The sequence below is a fragment of the Botryllus schlosseri genome, chromosome 13 (genome assembly GCF_051294905.1).
Source record: "Botryllus schlosseri isolate E-star chromosome 13, Bs_hap1, whole genome shotgun sequence".
In the NCBI taxonomy this organism is placed as follows: Eukaryota; Metazoa; Chordata; class Ascidiacea; order Stolidobranchia; family Styelidae; genus Botryllus; species Botryllus schlosseri.
This window is the reverse complement of record NC_137248.1, coordinates 23,557,482-23,576,242: the sequence shown is the minus strand read 5'-3', so window position 1 is coordinate 23,576,242 and position 18,761 is coordinate 23,557,482. Positions and strand designations below refer to the sequence as shown.

The window sequence follows — 18,761 nt, the reverse complement described above, 5'->3', positions numbered from 1 at the left end:
TGAAGTTCTAAAAGACGTGTGTCATGTTGCTGAGTGCCATACAAAGCAAATGATGATGCTTGAGTACTCAAGTAAACTACAAAAGCAATATTGTCCAAATGACTTGGCTGAAGAAACGGCCGTTAAACGTGTATTGAAGGAATGCTGCCCGATTATTATTCAACAACAACTTTCCTGGAAAAAAAGCAAGGGCCTTCGAGAGATTGGTGTGACCGCCGATGATGAAAAAGTTATGAAATATCTTGCGGGGGCAACTCTTCGATGGGGTTTGAAGAAATTTCAGGGGGAAGACAACCAATGGTGCCGAAATCAAATCTCAAAAAAAGGTTGTCTACCAGATGAGTACGAGTCAAGAAACAGGGGAAGTTTGATAGTCCCAAAGGATGAGTACTTCCACATGTTTAAACAAGTAGAACGCAATTTCCGAAAACAGTTACCTGCCAAATTCATTGATATACGCACTATTTTGTGTGGAACAGACTGGTATCAATATTATAATGATAGAGACCGGAATGTGGTGGAAGCTATGATTCGGAAATATATTAGAGCCAGAGCGTATATTCACTGTCGTACACGTACGATAACTAGGGCTGGGCAAAATCGAGTACCTGAGTGATTCGATTCTGAATCACGTATTACTCTTCGAGTCGAGTCGAGTATTCGAGTATCACTCATTATGACGTCAGAACAAAATGTACGATGTCAAAGTTCAAATATGTACCTTTCATGCCACCACAGACAACACAATGCCTGTTATCCGTCACATTAAAGATACTTTGGTATTTTTTCGACCATACCGATTTCATTGCACTTCTTGACAATGTTGTAGGATGATCATGACTTCGGAAATGTGTCATTTCCAATAACGTTAGTAGCTTTGTACTATGTCTCGTAAGCTGCGACACGGCCAATCATGGTTTCAACGCTTCCTTAGTGGAAAATATTATCCAAACTATACTTCTCGTTAGTAAACTAGCTTTTAGTTGCGAGGAGCGTATAATTTCAGTACTCGAAAAAATCGTCTTTTACTACTCGACTCGAATCATTGAAGTTAATACTCGATTCAGATTCGAGTACTCGAATCATGGTGCCCAGCCCTAACGATAACACCGTTTTCATCATCGGCAAGTCTTCGCGAAAGGCTGAAGAAATGTTCTACCTAATAATAAGCAGTGTTGAGATTACTCGAGTCTTGACTTGACTGCATTTTGGCTGCTTATTTACATGCTTTAGTCCAAAGGTGGGTGTCTAACTAAAATACCACTCCCAAGTCGTTTCTGCACCGCCCTCTGTCTTTCCGTTATATCACAATCTTGTTGTGATTTCATGAATAAAAAACTCCTTGGACTACATTATGTTCAAAATAGTATTAGATCAGGTGAGAGAGAGTCTTTATTATCGTTACATAACAGGATACAGCAATAATGGTGGTACATAAAATATGCATCCAGGAACAGATATCATATGAATGATCACTACGAGCTTGGATGTCAACTGGTCTGATCAAACAGGTACCCATATATCGAACGATTCAACTACATTTACACTTGGTTTACATCAAGTAAATATCTGCTATTGCACTGAAAATTGAAGTTTTGACTTTTTTTGATGTTGAAAAAATCAATTTTGACAAAATTTGCCCTCATGTAAATTAGGCGTTTCCGAACATTCTGTTAGAATGAATCAATTTCTGGTTCGAACTGTCTGTCCACAAGAAGTAGCTTGGCCTGAAAAAACTTATTAACTTGAAAAGTGATGAATTTTTACATGAAATTAAAAATGGTAAAAATAAATAAAATTTATTGTAGTACAATGGAACATACTTACCTACATTCTCAGCCAGAAAGTCCATGTCTTTGACAAGTAGCTTGCCAAAAATGGAGTTCACCGACAGTGCAAACATCTGCGATATCAACGAACTGCAGGCTGCAAAAAATTTGTGACTTTGTAAACGATATTGACGATTTTTTGACATAAGGCTTACAATTTTGAAAAATTTGACTCGTTTTACAATGTCAAAAAAATCGTCCTACTGATAGTACATGAAACCAGAATGAAAATTTGAAGAGCTTCTTGGAGGTACAGAACTTCAATATACTATTTAATTAGAATGAAAATTGTGGAGATCAAAGTGATTTCTTGGTGCTTTTCAGCACTGCAATATTTTTGTTGTTTGAGAGGAATGCAGAAACCGAAGGATTTCGAGTGCGAGCTGCATTTTCTCGCTGTTTTCCGAAGTAAGCCTCAAGAGGATCTTGATTGATACGACGAGGCAACACATATTCTGCTCCACTCTGGAGTGTCAATTTAATGACGGCAACAATGGAGAGAGTTGCGATCTGCAGTCCATTTCTTGTGGCAGTGGACAGAAGCATCATCTCTCTATTGACTTCGCCTGCAAGTGGTCGAGAAGCAGCAGCATTATTCCAGCTTTCCAGATAATTAATAAAGTCAGTTGAAAGCCAGTACAGCCGTTCATCTTCAATACTTTTGTAAGGCGTCCTGGAATCTTTATAGATTCTTCCTTGGAAGCCGGCGTTAACACAATCGAACCATTTGTCCATGATCAACAGAAACCCACCAAGGGCTGTGTGGCCCAATTTCTCCATCGCAGAACCTGTGTTTAACAATATGAAATCATAATGTGCAATAGGATGGTTCCTCATTTGTATCGAATAAATAGTTCCACATACCTACAGTATGAGACAAAACTTGAGCAGCCAACCTGACATTCATTTTTTGCCATGGGTTAGGGTCCACATGCGCCTCGGAGAGCTTCGGATATATGCGCAATTCACCTCGTGCCAAATCACGCTGTTCCAATAAAAAACGGGAATAATTCAATTTGGCCATAGCAATTTGAAGCGAAGCTTGGAGTATTTAAATCTATCTAGATTCATCACAGATTGAATTGATTGCAGCAGGGTGCATTGAGATGAATGGCCAAAATTTACACCTACTCTGACCAGCTGCTTGATCGGATCGATGTATATATGTCCATTATTCCAAAGACATTTCTTCTTGTTGAGGAGATTATTTCTGGTAGTTTTCAGCAAATGAGGTGGATCAGGGATGAAGTATATAAATCTGTAACCGAAAATAACTTGATCTGGTAAAGTTTTTGCATGCATCAAAGTATCAACCTGTCCGGATGGATTGGGTTCTTCATCCTATACGGCACCGCAGCATTATCATCTGGGGATGCAAGAAGGTTAATTACCGCCCTGTTGGCAGCAAGACCGTCAACTGTTGAAAATATCCAAGAAGAGATACATGTGCAAACATGAATGACAGGGCACCTGATCCACACTTACAAACAATTCCAACTATAATGGCAGAAGTGCTGTGTTGAATTTCGACGAGTAGGTCAGACAGTATAAAAAAGAGATCTGACGAGTCAACGTTGGCAGTAGGGTAGAAGGCCACTACACCGTCCAATCCATTGTTAGTTATCCCTGAAAGTGTACAGTACATGTTGTGCCTGCTGTTAGCACCACATGCAAGAGCACTGGAACTCACCTCTCGTATAAACAGCAAGGATATGATTGGCCACTTTACTTCCATTTTTTGAAATGTCATTATATACCTCATCATCGAAGTCCACATAACCGATAATATCATTGGAGAAAGATCGATAAACAAGCTCCTCTGAAAATTGTTATGACCATTTTTTAAAAGAATATACATATCATCAGCAAAAAAATATACCTTTGATTGATAATTCATCAATTGCAATAATCACGTATTTGTCACACTCTTTTGTAGATTTGCTTATTGATTCGGCTAATTCATCAGCGAATTTCTTCTGGAAGCCAATGTTACACGAGCCAAAATATTGAGTCCTTCTCAAACAGAGAGTTTTTTTTGAAGGCAAGACAAATATTTTCTTCAGATAATTGTAAGCGGCAGGTGACTTGGCATAAAGACTCAAGCAGTAGCTGGAATATTAAATCAGGATATGCAATGACAGATGTGCCTGATCTATTTGAAAATATTACCGAATAACGGACGGGGGATATCTATGGGAATTTTTGTTCCCTGCTTGCTGTAGAGTTCTTTGAACGTGACGCCATTCCTTCAGAAAACTATCGGTACTGGATAACTCATCAACAGCTGACGCAAGCTCATCTGAGACTTCAACTCCATTATATTTCAATTGATCTTCAAGAATGCTGACACTATAAATAAATTCAATGACAGCACAATATTTGGCAAAACTACCAACAGCCTACCGTTGCTGACTCAAATCCAATGAAGCTTCCAGCCTCTCTCTACAGACATTCGATAGCGAAGATCGCTTACTTATGGGTACTGTTACTACCTTACTGAGCTTCTGGAATCTCTTCTTCTCATTATCATCCAACTTGACATGAAGACGAGAGCATGCCTGGCATGCCACACCACCCAAAACTGATAAATCGGCTGCCAAGCAGTCACTACTGAAATATCTGAAACAATACAGTAAACAAACATACACCTTGCAATGAAAACATTTTTGAGAGACCCTGCTTTTAAACATACATTGGTATTCAACCTCATTCTAGATTGCTGCACTTTCTTACCTTGTTTCGGTTTCCACTTTCTCATGCTCTGCTTGTATGCAATATATATTCCTCGATATCCAACATTTGTCAGTGCTAACACTAGAATATCCTCTACATATCTTGTAATTTTGGAGTTGACGTAAAACATCTTGAATGCTACAATCATGCAATGTCATACTTGGAATGTCCTTCATGGTTCCCCTGAAACTGAATGACATTGAAAATTCCTCTCCTCTTTTCCATACAAGAAAGCTGATCGAGCTGTATGCATGTAATAACGGATTCTCATAATAGTTGAAGTGAAGCATATTCTCATCTACTCGGTAGCAACGCCAATTCCTGACCACATTTTGACTGTACGTTGAAAAGATATCATCGATGCTTTCATAACGGATAGCTTTTTTTGTCTTCTCTGGGATATGGTGCTTGATAATCGCTCGGCGAGTTTCTGGAATGATTGTGGGATGACTTTTTTGTGGCAAACATATCTTTGGTAGAGCTCCCAGCTTCAGCCAGCTTCTTTGGCTGGAGACCTGAATGTCTGATTCTTCAAAATGGTTTTCACAAATGAATGCTTTGCCAGAATTGACCTTATTTTTGAAATCAGTGTTGTACCGATACTTGAAAATAACCTGAAATGAGGAAATTAGTATTAAGTATTGTTTATCAGTCTATTGAAAACAGTTGGAGTGAATTATATTTTTATTCCTTCCGGCTGGAATCACAGTACGTTTTGCCTAATATAACAAGTATGCAGCGATGATTCTTCAAGTTAAAGCAAGTAAGGTGCTCACAGTCGCAGGAAATTGTGTGATCACAAGACAACGACTCATACATGACCGGCATGTTTCAAACACTTGAGACTACTGATTACAAATAATGCAAAACGATGCTGCTAACAATACACAAGAACACAGCAACATTGCTTTCACAATGCCTATCTAAATTTGCAGCATACGTCGCCCCTTCATGCTGGATAAACAACCCTTCCCGTTCAAATATAAGAAATGATGCAATGCTCTACCTACGCTACAGCCTCACCTGCTTGAATTTATTGGCCCATTCTTTAGTACTAACTCCAAACCGACGTTTGTCACCAGTTGGAACAAGGTACAGACGAAATCCGATTGCAGTAGAACTACAACATTGCGGAATACAGCAATACTTCCCATTCGCTAACTTACTAGTTCCCGATTTCGCAGTCATTTTAGTTCTCGAGGCTTGAAATGTGTAGAAATAACTTGCTGTGCAACATATATAACTGAAACTATAGTGAAACACTGTACTCAAAATAAAGTTATTACCAATCACCACCAGGAGTCGCTACCCCGCCGATAGTTGCCACAGAAAACAATGGAGTGTAACGACTATCTTATAAAGGCTATGATTATACATTGTCACTAGCTCACGAAGATACGTTGGTGCACTTCCCTCCATGCATTTGAAGACGTACAGAAGAAGCTTGTATTCAGACCTAAATTTCACGGGTAACCAATGAAGGGATCTAAGAATCGGCGTTACGTGATCACGCTTCCTTGACCGAGTTACCAGACGAATTCGATACAATGTATGATATACTGCATGAGTATTCAACGAAAATTCATGAAACGAATTCAACAGAGTAAGAGAAAATCAAATATTGTCGCTTTCGAATTGTGCGGCATCACAAAAATCATCTTTCGATTGTGCACCATCCATCAAACATAAGTATTTTTCGTGTGGTATCTTGCTCACTACCGTGCATCTACAACCAAACAATGGGGAAGTGTCCATGCGAATAGCATACTTAATTACCACGCATGCAGTGTGGAATGTGGCAATGCCAGGAGATTCGTCATGAGCTTCGCCAGTAAAGGGAATTCTGATTCACAGAATCCATTGTGCACAGATTTCAATTTTTGCCAAAATTCTGTTGAAGGGCATTGACTGATAACCTGCAGCTCATTTTGCGGATTTGCCAAAGCAGCCCATTCTTTCGGAAAATCATCAAGTTTATGAAAAATATAACAGAGGGAAATTGCACAGCTAGAGGAATGATTGATTTTACTTTCCTTTGTGTTGATAAGGCTTTTAACGAATTCAATACACTTGAGTACGAAAGTATGCTGTCCTCGGAAAATGAAAATCTTGCCCGAATCTGCAGAGCGAGTTCGACAAGAAGCGGCACAGCATCAGAGCGAAATCGCTCTTCATTTTATCCGAGACTTTCGCTCATAAGCACGGATTCACAGCGCACCCAGTTACGTAATAATTGCTTATTGCGACTGCACCACCACATAAAATTGTTGAAAACAAACACAGCTAGAAACACCAAATCGTCTTATTAGCGATAAATTTGGCGTATAATTTAGTAGTCTACACTGTAAAAAATAAAAACCTCGATTAACCGCGAAATGTTTGGAAGCACGGTAGCCAGACATTTCGTGGTAATCTAACATTACCGTTAGTCAATGTAAATTTAACTTACACTCGTCCGGTAATCTCACTTTACACGCCAGACTGTAATGTTACAGTCACCTCCGGTATATCTAATTTACATGTTCTCCTGTACATTTGTGATCGAGATTGTCATTTTACCGCCTACCTACCTACATGCTGTCCCTGTAAATCAGGATTACATACCAGCTTGTAAATTCACGTACATCCATACCTATCGCAAAGCAACCCGATGCAAAAATATCGCAACATTTTCTTCACATCCCCAAAACGACATTGGAACAAACTTTATATTCATTCATGATATCACGATGAAGTGGTTATCGATGGAAAAATATTGCTGCTGGAGGTCTAATTCTTCTTTAGGAGACATGCAGTAACACGAGTGGTCTCGAGAAAACGTGAATTAATTCCACCACAGGCCAAACTTCCAATTGTTTCTTTTTCTCGTTCTCATTCCTTCTGTGTAAGTAGTATCTTGCAGTTCCACTAAAAAGAATTCATGCGTAAGTCGCTTTATAAAGCAAAGTTCCTAACCTGGACAGTGGACATGACATTATAAAGACTAAGACAAATAGGCTAACAAAAATATAACATGTTTTGAAGTACCGGTACTGGCACATTGTGTGATGACGGCTCCGCCTTTTACATGACATAGCAAAGATTCATGAATGACTTTATCTCTGTATGGAAGCAAAAGGTTCCTAATTTAAGGTGGCATGTGTGGCAAACAAATCCAGCAGTGGGTGAAAACATATCTATGCTATGGCCCGAAAATGACATTACCAAGCCAACAGTTTCAACTCCTCCGCAGCGGAGTATGTGGTCACTATAGAAGTCGACAAATAGCCCAAAATAGAACAGAGAATGCGGCGAATGAAATATATCAATCATGAAATCTAAGTCATCGAGGGCTGGTGTGCAGAGTATCCTATTCACGGTAACAAATAGTATGTAGTACTGTATTACCTTTTAAGATGCGTATTCCATTCAGCATTCCTAGGAATCTTCAACGATCGGGTCCACTTTCTTCAAGCACATCAAGCTTCGCTCCACCCTTTGCCCAAATCTCACTAATGGCCACTGGCCAGACGACACTCGAACGATTTCGAAATAAATGGTATTCATCCGCTGACACATGACACCAATAATATTTACTGGCCACGTTATAATGATTGATCTGGGTCTTTTTTTTCATACAGAAACATTTATCATTGCATATAGTCCCTTTTTTCATCTAATTTCGTATAAATTGATATATATCCCATGTGTTGTTCACTACTTACTGTACTTACCTAACCAGACGCTGCTTGTGATGTCACAGTTGTGCGTTGGTTGTTTACTACGAATCTCAGAAAAAGCAGTCACCTAATGTAACCTATTACAGGTCGCCTTGTCCGCCATTAACAAATGGTCAGCTGAGCGTGCGGTGCTGATATTTCTAGTTTCCCCGAGCAATATTATACATCCTGAACTAATTTTCTAACTTATCAGCCTTATCCGTGACAACGAATGTAACCAGCGAGACTGGCCGTACAGCCATTGCCTTATAATATAATATGGCTACGGTGTACCACATTAGCTACGATTGTCAGTTATTTCTTGTACCCTACTAAGCTTAAATTGATACTAGGGCCAACAATTTCGGTATGACAGACCCCAGTCTCGCAAACGAGGTTCAATCAGGTCAAATCACCTCTAGAATGATATATCAGTAACATTCAGCTCTACGTATACATTGGCTGCAGCGATTTTGAAGCTAATCAATTTTGCCAATAGCCCGGTAAACTGCAGTAACGAGTAACTGTCAGTAATTTTGCAAAGAAATTCTGGTAACTTACATCACAGCTATATTAAGGTAATATTACATATCAAAATGTAAAACGACAAGCTACGCACAGTAATTGGCTGCGACCGGTAATTCGTGGTAAAATTTACAGAGATTTCCCAGTAGCTGTACCAGATTTTTTACAGTGTAATGTTAGGATATTCATTGTCCGCACACTTGCAGAAAAACACTAGATTAGCAAAATTGTGCGAAAAAAAGCACTAGAACATTAGGACGACCGAAAAAACACTAGATCTAGTGTTAAAACACTAGGAGTGGCACCACTGGTCGGCGGTCTTACTTCGGTTTCAAATGTCAATTTGGCGCCGCGCTCGGCCAAGTCCGTTAGTTGCGAGTAATTACTGTCTACTTCGTCGCTGTGGCGAGTTCAACACGGAACCGAGGCCAGATTGTTATTGCTTTGAGTTGCTCGCTGATGTCGTTGACGCAGTGAAGGAATATGCAATTGCTTGAGTTTTTGAAATTTACGGACGGACGATCAGAACAGAACCCCGAGGAAGTATCTGGCAAACGTTCAGCACGTTATCGCACAGTATTCGAAGAAATAGGCGGCTGTGATTCGCATTTTTGAGTGCGGCTGTGATTCCGATTTTTGAAAAGGAGGGAAATCCCCTTAAGTCACAGTTTTGAAATTGACTTAGGGCAGAGGGATGTAGCTTAAGCCCGACGACGGGCCTAAGTTGACTATTTGAAACCCACCCTCAGGGACACTAAATCGTGCAAAGCCCGAAAAGAAATTGAAAAATGTTGGTAAAAGTTTCAAATAAAACGCTGTGATTTATGTTCATTTGCACAATAATTTTAGGCCCATTTCAAGCTCGGCCCCTCTCCAATTGGGCGGTTTGGTGTGCCCCAGTTACGGAATCGAAAACCAATAATCAAACTGCGCTGCTTAGCGATGAGTGAGCTCGTATCTGTTCTGTATTTGTCGCTCGCATGTCCTCAGATGAAACGTCTTGTACTTAAAGTCAAATCGAACATGTTTCTAGCCCTAATGTTACCTCACAAAGTTTTGAATCAGTTTAAAAATAGATGTTTTATTTATTTTATCAAAGAACAAGCCTTCAACATTGCATCTTGAAATTAAAGTATAAAATTGTAATATTCCTCGCGGACCGGCGGTTGAGAACCACTGATAGACGACAAGAGATTCCTCTAGGCACCAGCCTGACGTACAACTCGATGCCCAATTAGCGCGACCCGCGCCCTTTGACGCGAGCATCGGAGAGCGACCAGAATATAATAGCCTAACAGGATTATTGTTATTGACAATACTTGCAGTGTCGCCATCCTGCTTGAAGACATTTAGATATAAATTCATAGCAATTGCATACAGAAACGAAATCCATTACCGTAAATGCACAGCACATGCCTTTGTTTGACCGATGCAAAAACACCAGAAGGAACTGTTGATCACGCACGTCAGGCATGTGCAGTCCGCCATTTTGTTTTACAACGCGAGTCGGAAAACGTCGGCGATTAACCGGCACGGTCTTTGAAATTCTACGTCGGTGGAATCGAACGCAGTTCGACAAACCAAAACACGCGACGATAGCTTAAAGCACGAAGTCTAAGAACTGCTCAATCCGAACACTTGAGTCAAATGCAACTATGCGAGCGGCTGATCCAGCCAAAGCCATACTTAACTAAACGATTGAAGGTTCGCGAACCGGAAATATGCGAGCGACTGATCCAGCTCAAGCCCTTGAAGCGACGCCTGATTTGAAATGATCGCAACGCATTTTCCAGCTAGATGCATCCAACGACACCATACGTGGACAATACTTACATGTATATTACAGAACAGCGGAATAATTACATGCGTAATATTTACAAATGAGCGAACGCGCGCGTGTTGTACTTGAAAATCTGCTGCTTCTCTTTCTTCATGATAACAGCCACGGTGATGTCGGCCTATCGCTTGTTGACTCTTGCTACGTTGCGATGCTTGGAGAGCGATTGTGTAGCGACTAGGCTGTCGCGCCAGCATGGGCACACGCAGTGGTGTGTCGACTGTGGCGGTGCTCGTCTAACCGAGTCGTCTTCGGAAAAGTCCAAGCCTGCGATCAGATCCTGGTCGGCGATCTCGTCGTCAAATTAGGCAGCGATCGGTTGGTCTTGCGTGGGCAGGACTAAAGCAAGTACCGACGACGTCCCAGGAACTATAGGAATCGACTCAATTCTCTACTTTAACTGGACTTTTCTTATCTGAAATTAAATACTGTTGAACACGTGAAAAGTGAACAAAACACGCATCCATGTCGAAATTGTATTTCCTAACATTTTGCATATTTCCACATGCACACATATGTTGTAGAATTTAGAAGGACGGATTTTTTTAATTAGGGGTCCACTCATCATAATTGACAGAAATAAGGATTAAATAATTCGGAATTTTGGTATGACGGAAACTTTGTTGTATGTCATAGATCATATCACATCAACTACCGTGGTAGAAAAAGCCTTTAATACTAGAATACAACTTGGGGTGGAGGCCAAAAAGCTGAGTAAAAACATCCTGGATTTTCGCTTAATCTGCGAGTTCCAAGATCTCCCGATTTAGAAGTAGATGATCCGCACGCCAAAACATTGGATGTTCGTGCGAAGTTAGTAGATCTACAAATCCAGGATGTAGGACGCTATTGCGTCAAAATGACGCAAAATGTAGTGATCCGTGGAAGGTTGCCATGTCAACCCATCGACTTCGTAGCAAATATTGCTTCAATGCCAATGCTGATTGGAAATGTCGATTTTGGTCATGTGCTATGTATGAATGCCGTCGTGTCCTAGGTAGACTTATGAAATTGATTTGAAGCCACTTTGCAGCTTTAATGCATATTAATCTGTAGTTTATTCACAGTTATAAGTTCTAAAGACGGCATTGCAAACTGGTACTGTTGTATATTTTGGACATCGTAGATGGCAGTTCGGACGACGAGAATACAATTGTTATGCCCAGGCATGCCTTGGCAGACATATCGGACTCATTTGTAAAATACCCAGCAAATGAATTCGTTGACCGCTACGGATTTTACAAGGGAGCTACGGTAATTCTATTGGACATGATTAGAGACAGCCCATGGTTGGTTGTACGGTGCCAAGCTTTGCACCCCATGATGCAATTACTCTGTGCTCTCCGATTTTTTGCTACGGTCATTTTCAACAAACAGATGCTGATTTGATTGGTGTAAGCCGGACAACTGCACGCCGAATAATCCACTGCATTTCTCGGGCATTATCAGTGAATAGAGAAAATTTATCCCACGATTGGATGATTCGTTACCAACAAAGAGTGATTTCTTTGACATACTGGAGTTCCAAATGTCATCGGATGCATTGATGGTACCCATATCCCAAAAAAGTCCCTAGGTGGCTCTGTACCAGAAAATTTATCGTTGCAGGAAAGGATATTTTTCTTCGAACTGTCAAATGGACTGCAATGCCAAGGGAATACCGGTAGTGACTAATGCTGTTGTGCCGGGAGACAGAGGCTCTATGCTCTAAAAATGTACCTGATGACTCCATTACCAAATCCACAGCTTGGACAAGAAAAAAAATACAGCTATATGCACTCAAAGACATGCATGCTGATCGAGCAATGCTTTTGCGTTTCCAGATGTTGCTAAATCCTATGCGAATGCAAATCGAAAACACCATCCTGGCAATCATTGCAACAATATGTTTGCACAATTTTGCTACAAAAACCAATGAGCCAGTTCCTGATATTGCAGTTACTCCCGAGGAAGCTACGGATATAACTATGGAATGTGACTATGGAACGGAAACTCCCGTTTCCCATTGTTAAGTCACGCTCGACTGAATCTAGCGGCTTTGGTCAATCGCAGCGCAACAATCGAACAATTTGCCTTAGGTTAAATGGCATGCCACGCTTATAGATACTCGACTTTGATAACGAAATTACCAGACTAATCAGTCGGTGATAATCTTAAAACTTTTTACAGTGTTTGTTTTGCATCGTTTTTGAAGACAGCGCGACAATTTCATGGGGTTGGCAGAAAAATTAGAAAAAAATTTTTTTTTGCATTTTTAGGCAAATTCAAAATTTTCAAACTCTACGAAATCCGCGAATATTGGTTGGAATGAATTCAAATTTGGTGTTCGTCGTTTTTTAAGGCAATCTAACGATTTAATCGAGTAACCAGCAAGATTCAGGAAAAAAGGTTATTTTTGAACAGCCCTACTGTGCACTAATGATTCGCTGCAATTTCACTGGATGGAGACATCAGAGAATAAATGGAATGAATCCTCCCACTGCTGGTCATGAGGATATTTAAGCATCGGTCACATTTGCGTAAAATTGTACGGCGTATAGGGCATTTAAAGCATTTCTTTAGTTTCTTTCCTTTCTCTGCTCTTCTCTCGTTTGCTCGGCGCGTAAAGAGCCTCTTTTCTCTCGTTTTCTTACGCGGACATTACGCGGAGGTTACGCGGAGAGAGCGATTCGTACGCGCGTACTGATGACTTGACGAGTTCATTTGTGAGAATTCACACTCGCAAGGGGTCGGTCACAAGCTTGACGTTCAGCTCATTTACGAAATTCATACTCGCAAGGGGTCGCCGATTTTATAGTATTTATACTGTTGCTACGCGGGAAAATAACTAATGAACTGCGATCGAGTTCATTTGTGATGAATCAGACTCGCAAGGGATCATCTGCGCCTGGCACTGGCAGGTTTGTTTTAGGAATACCGGTGTTGTCTTGTTTCAGCTGTTTACGTTTATGAGTTGAGAAGCCATGTATGCCATGTTGTACTATAGATAACTAACCAATCTATGGTTATACTGTCAAAGTATCCTATTTATGCAGACGAGTAATATGGATAGTTTTGATTTGAATGAGAGGCTCGTTGAGGAGGTGAGACTGAGACCATTGCTGTATACTGTCTCACTTAATGATCATCACCTCAGGACCAAATCGGGTACGGCGTGGAGGGAGATAACGGCTTTATTAGATGTATCAGGTATGAGATGAGTGTTTTTCGTGTGGTGCATAGATAGATATATTGCTTGTAACGTGGACGCCCGGATTGCAGAGTTGGTGGCGAAAACAAGGTGGAAGACGCTTCGTGACCGTTATGTCAGGACGAAGAAAAGTATTCCATCGGGAGCAGGGGCAGATGCTTTACAAAAAAAGTGGGCCTTCGGTTTGCTCCTGACTTTTTTGGATCCACACCTTGAAATTTGCAGGTGATATGAGACTTTGAAAGAGATTTGATTAGTTGAGATTTACGGAGGATTAGCAGATGAAGTTGATGTCATGTCTAAAAAAGTTTGAGAACAAATGATGTAGGGGCTAGAACAGTTGAGACTAAAGGCCATAAGTTATGTAGCATTTTCTGCTAAGACTAGAGTGGATACTCTTGTCGCCATTGTGTGTTTTACTATGTTATCTTTTAGGTACAAGCAATGGATGCGGCAGCAAGAAGCAATTGTCTGGATGTTGGGAAATGGTCATAATAATGGCTGGGAGATCTTTCATTTTAACCGGGTTTAAACTTTGGTCTTCGGTGTTTCTCTCCCGGTGTTTCTCGAGAGAAACACCAACTCTTACAACCAGTTGTGCCCCGGTTTGCACTTGCACATATTGGGTATCCGGCAATTGCATTAATAAATGAATGGCAACAATTCTTGTTCTTCGTCTTGCTATACCTCCGCTAGCATTTTAAGTCATAGCCACATGAAAAGAGAGTTGACAAGATTTCCACAATCTCAATGATTTATTATTAAGATGTACTGTAGTGAAACTTCAACAATAACATGTTGCCTCAGAATATGTAGTCGCATCCCTGGCTATGAGACTCCCAGATCTAAGCCTCAGCATTCCTGACAATCATCATCATGGGCAAAGCACTTAAATATTATCAGCAATGACCAGAGAACTGCACAGATGGTTATGACAATACACATGACCAGTGACCATAGGCGGTCTGAAAATAAGCACTACTGCCTAATCAAGTAGTATGGGTTTACAACTACTTCTAGAAAAGTTTAGACAAGATTGCTAAGTAAGACTCCACTGTTTTTCAACTCATTGCTTTGACTTGATGTAGTTTAAACAATCCATGGTAATCCCTAGTCCAACTTTAGAGTAAAATTTCAAATAACATCAATCAGTACTATCGCATGTATATATATATAAATATAAATAATAAATAGATATTATACTAATATAAATATGTGAGAGGATATATATAAGAAAACGGAATTAATACTGAATAATAGTTAACATCAATCAGTACTATCGCATGTATATATATATAAATATAAATAATAAATATATATTATACCAATATAAATATGTGAGAGGATATAAATAAGAAAACTGAATTAATACTGAATAATAGTTAAAATGTGTAAATATATAATACATGGAGAGAAGGAGGGAAAAATGAACTCAATGCCTGGGTGCGTAAGCACCCCGCTGGCTATTGAAATACCCAACAAAATCATTTCTAATAATCCTAGCCTCCTCCGTGTAACGTCTTCCCGTTCTTGTAAGAGACTGCCAATGCGGTCCGGGTTGCTCTGGAGGTCCCTCGCCATCTGCCGCAAATTCAAGGTGATGTTGATCACCTGAAAGATAATTATGCAGGACAGTACATGCTTTGACTACATGGTCAGTATTTGCAGGAGTGATTGCCAACGGCCTGCGAAACATTCTAAACCGGGAGGACAAAATGCCAAATGCATTTTCCACAACATTCCTTGCTCGCGACAGTCTGGAATTAAAATGTCTCCGCTCTGGGCAATTCAATGAGGTACCTGGAAAAGGTCGCATAATATGCCTCTGCAGTGGGAATGCTTCATCTGCGACAAAAACATGAGGACTTGGACTTACACACCCAGGCAAAGGAGCATCTGATGGCAGATCTAATTGGCCAGAGGACAAACGTTTTCCGAAATTGGAGTTGCTGAAGCACTTACTATCGTTGACCCTTCCATATTGACCTATATCAACAGCAATAAATCTCCTCTGAGCATCAACAACTGCCATCAGAACGATACTAAAAGTCTTCTTATAATTAAAATACAATGACCCAGACTTTGCAGGTTTCTGAAGGACCACATGCTTGCCATCAATACTGCCAATACAATTAGGAAAGTTCCACTTATCTCTGAATTGTGATGCACTCTCTATCCATTGTCCTTGTGTGGGTTCTGGCATGTACTCCGCTGCTAAAGCCTGCCAGAAAGCCACACAAGTCTCCCTTATCAAGTTGACCACTGTTGACTTGCCGCACCGATACGAGAAAGCGATTGTTTGGAATGAATCGCCAGTAGCCAGGAACCTAGAACAGTGAAAAATGCATTCGATTCAGATCTTATGTACAGGGCCAGTTCACCACGACTGAAAATTGATTTGAACAAGGTGTATTATAATGTTGTTGTGGATGTGTCATTTACCTCAGAGTGATTGCCAGTCGTTCATTTGGAGGAATCGGTTTCCTCATCGCTGTCGTCTGCTTCGAAATGAGAGGTCCAACAATTGACAGCAGCTCGTCGAACTTCTCGGGCGTCATGCGAAAATATGTAAAGAAGTCAGCAGGTCTTTCATATCTCATTTCCTGCGTAAGCCTATACTCTCCCAGCTGATCTCTTCTCTGAAGAATGGGGTGAACCCAGCATTCACGCCTTTTCTTCTGTTTCTTTTTCCTTCTTTCATCCTTCTTCAACGCCAAATAAAGCAAAGCCAGCAGGTCCATTTGGCTGCTTACCCCAGCCAAATCACCCTGCCTTGGAACAATACTCATACTTTTCAGCGAATGTTGCTTTCCACTACAGAATTCTATGTCAAGTGCAGATCGCAAACGCCGAGAACATAGATTGCTTTAGTTTTCGCGCGAAAGTGGCTTTGGCCTCCAGAGCGACAACATGCGGAACAGCGCTAAAATCTATTCTCACTTTTCGTTCAGCGATGACGTAATCTCTCGTTTTGGCCAATTTAGTGAGAGAGTGAGACTCTTACGCGCGTACGATTTTACGCAAATGTGACTGAGGCTTTAGGAGTGTCGCGCGATGCCAAGTTCGTCCATATACGAAAATTGTATGAACTTCAAGAAGGCCTTCCCGTCAAAGCTGCTCAGAAATTGACAAAAGTATCTTTGAATCCTAGCGGTATTGCCCGAACGTCGCCTATACATTTTCCTGGTGTTTTCAGTGAAAGCACTGTGATTGGGCTTAAGGCATAGGCAGTCCCTGTATGAAGGAGCCTCTTGCAATGTCTCTGTATTTTTGCAAACTGTGCGTTATCTGGAATTCATCATGTCCGTGAAAAGTCCTAATTAAGCTTCCAGGAAGAGAAATCCATTCTACATGCCGTTACAAGAAATGGAAGGATGTGTCCATCCTAGCTGAACAAAGCCATAACTATATTCAGGGAGTGGCAAAGATCGGACAGAGCTGGGCTCACTAACGAGACCTTTATGGCTTGCGTTCAAACCATAACCACAGTCCTTTCACTGTCAAGATACCTTCAACAGCGACATGACGGGAGTATTTTCTCACCGGAAAGGTCTAGACAGATCCCATTGAGGCTAGATTTGGCATGGGGCGAACTTTTTCATGTCCGTGAAGCAGTTACTGCTCGCAGAAAAGAAGTTCAGCTGCTTGAGCTTACTTTGTCAGCAGCATGGTTTGAAGAGTATTTGACCACAACTGTGTTACAACCTGCAGAAGATTATAAATGGTTGGTGAGTTATCTTTTGCCCATCTCCGCACCGTTGAATTTTATCAAAATTGAAAAGACCGGTGTTATATATTTTGTCAGTGGATACATTGGCCGATCACTTTCTGTCCGACGAAAGTACATGGATTGCAAAAAATTGCTGATAACCGACCGTGATGTTCCGGATTTGGATTTATGCTTCCCAGAAGAATACAAACAATAACTAAAATAGCTGATCGAGGTGGACTTGCTGAGCCTACCGAGCTATGCTTTGCAGTAACGCTTGCTGTCAAATATTTACCATCATAAGTGATTCAATCGACATGAAGCAAAAAATTGTTTTGTTTTCACGGAGGTAACTCACGAGATGGTTTAGTTGTCCAGCCTAATGCGCCCTCTTTTGAATAACTGCTGTCAATCTGGTCATGCAAACTGCAACTCCAACGTCCAGACAGCTTTCAATTGCTTTGGGAAGAACGAACTTGAGCGATTCAACAGCAAACCATCTCTTGTGCCGCCAGCAAAGAAACTACCTAAAACTATGAAGCTTGCGTCAAGGATTAACATGATCAGAATTGGTGGTATTGCATGTCCTGTAACAGTTTATCTTGTGGTTCTAATCAATAAATTGCATGCGATTCCACGAGAATATTATAATAAAGAAAAGTATTTGTGACGTCATAGTCGGTATGACGTCATGGTCACTATGATGTCATCAACAATTTGCTATCTAACTTGAAGGAGTAAAAGTGAGCAACAGTAGGTAGCGGCGGTAGGTGCAGACAGCAGACCTCATGGATAATGTGAATTCTGCCCTCATCACGTAACAGGCAAAAAAGTGTTATCAATCCCTAGTCTAGATATCCCTGGTTTCCTCTCACTCTCACGGGCCGCACAGAACGGTGTGGAGGGCCGCATGCGGTCCGCGGGCCGTAGTTTGCCCACCCCTGATCCAACCCCTTCACCGATAACCGCTATAGCCTATATTCAAATTGTGTGGAATACCTTAAAATGCGCATTTGAAAACCTTCAGGGCATCTATTTGAACAGCTTTACAGCCAATGCTATACTTGAACAGGAAATAAACTAGAAAGGCTGTATCAGGACACCTGTAAAGTGTAATATATGCGAAATATATCAATATTCTCAGTCTAGTGGTCAAAGATTATAGTTTATGGACTTCCTATCACCATGCTCTGACCTCACGAAAACTGCTCATATATATTCATTTCCAATGGCCGATACC

The 18,761-nt window shown here is 40.8% G+C and overlaps 3 long non-coding RNA genes across 3 annotated transcripts in view; 2 read left to right on the top strand and 1 right to left on the bottom strand.

Moving 5' to 3' along the window:
- The window catches only part of LOC145453786 (uncharacterized), a 495,978-nt gene that overhangs the window by 69,461 nt on the left and 407,756 nt on the right, over window positions 1-18,761 (top strand). The window lies entirely within an intron of this gene.
- Window positions 7,253-8,952, bottom strand: LOC145454307 (uncharacterized). The gene is made up of 2 exons (XR_013920094.1): window positions 7,950-8,952; window positions 7,253-7,469 (listed from the first exon to the last, which is right to left on the bottom strand). It is a non-coding gene; the product is annotated as an uncharacterized LOC145454307 (long non-coding RNA).
- Window positions 13,127-17,738, top strand: LOC145453790 (uncharacterized). Its single transcript, XR_013919916.1, has 2 exons — window positions 13,127-13,811; window positions 13,884-17,738. It is a non-coding gene; the product is annotated as an uncharacterized LOC145453790 (long non-coding RNA).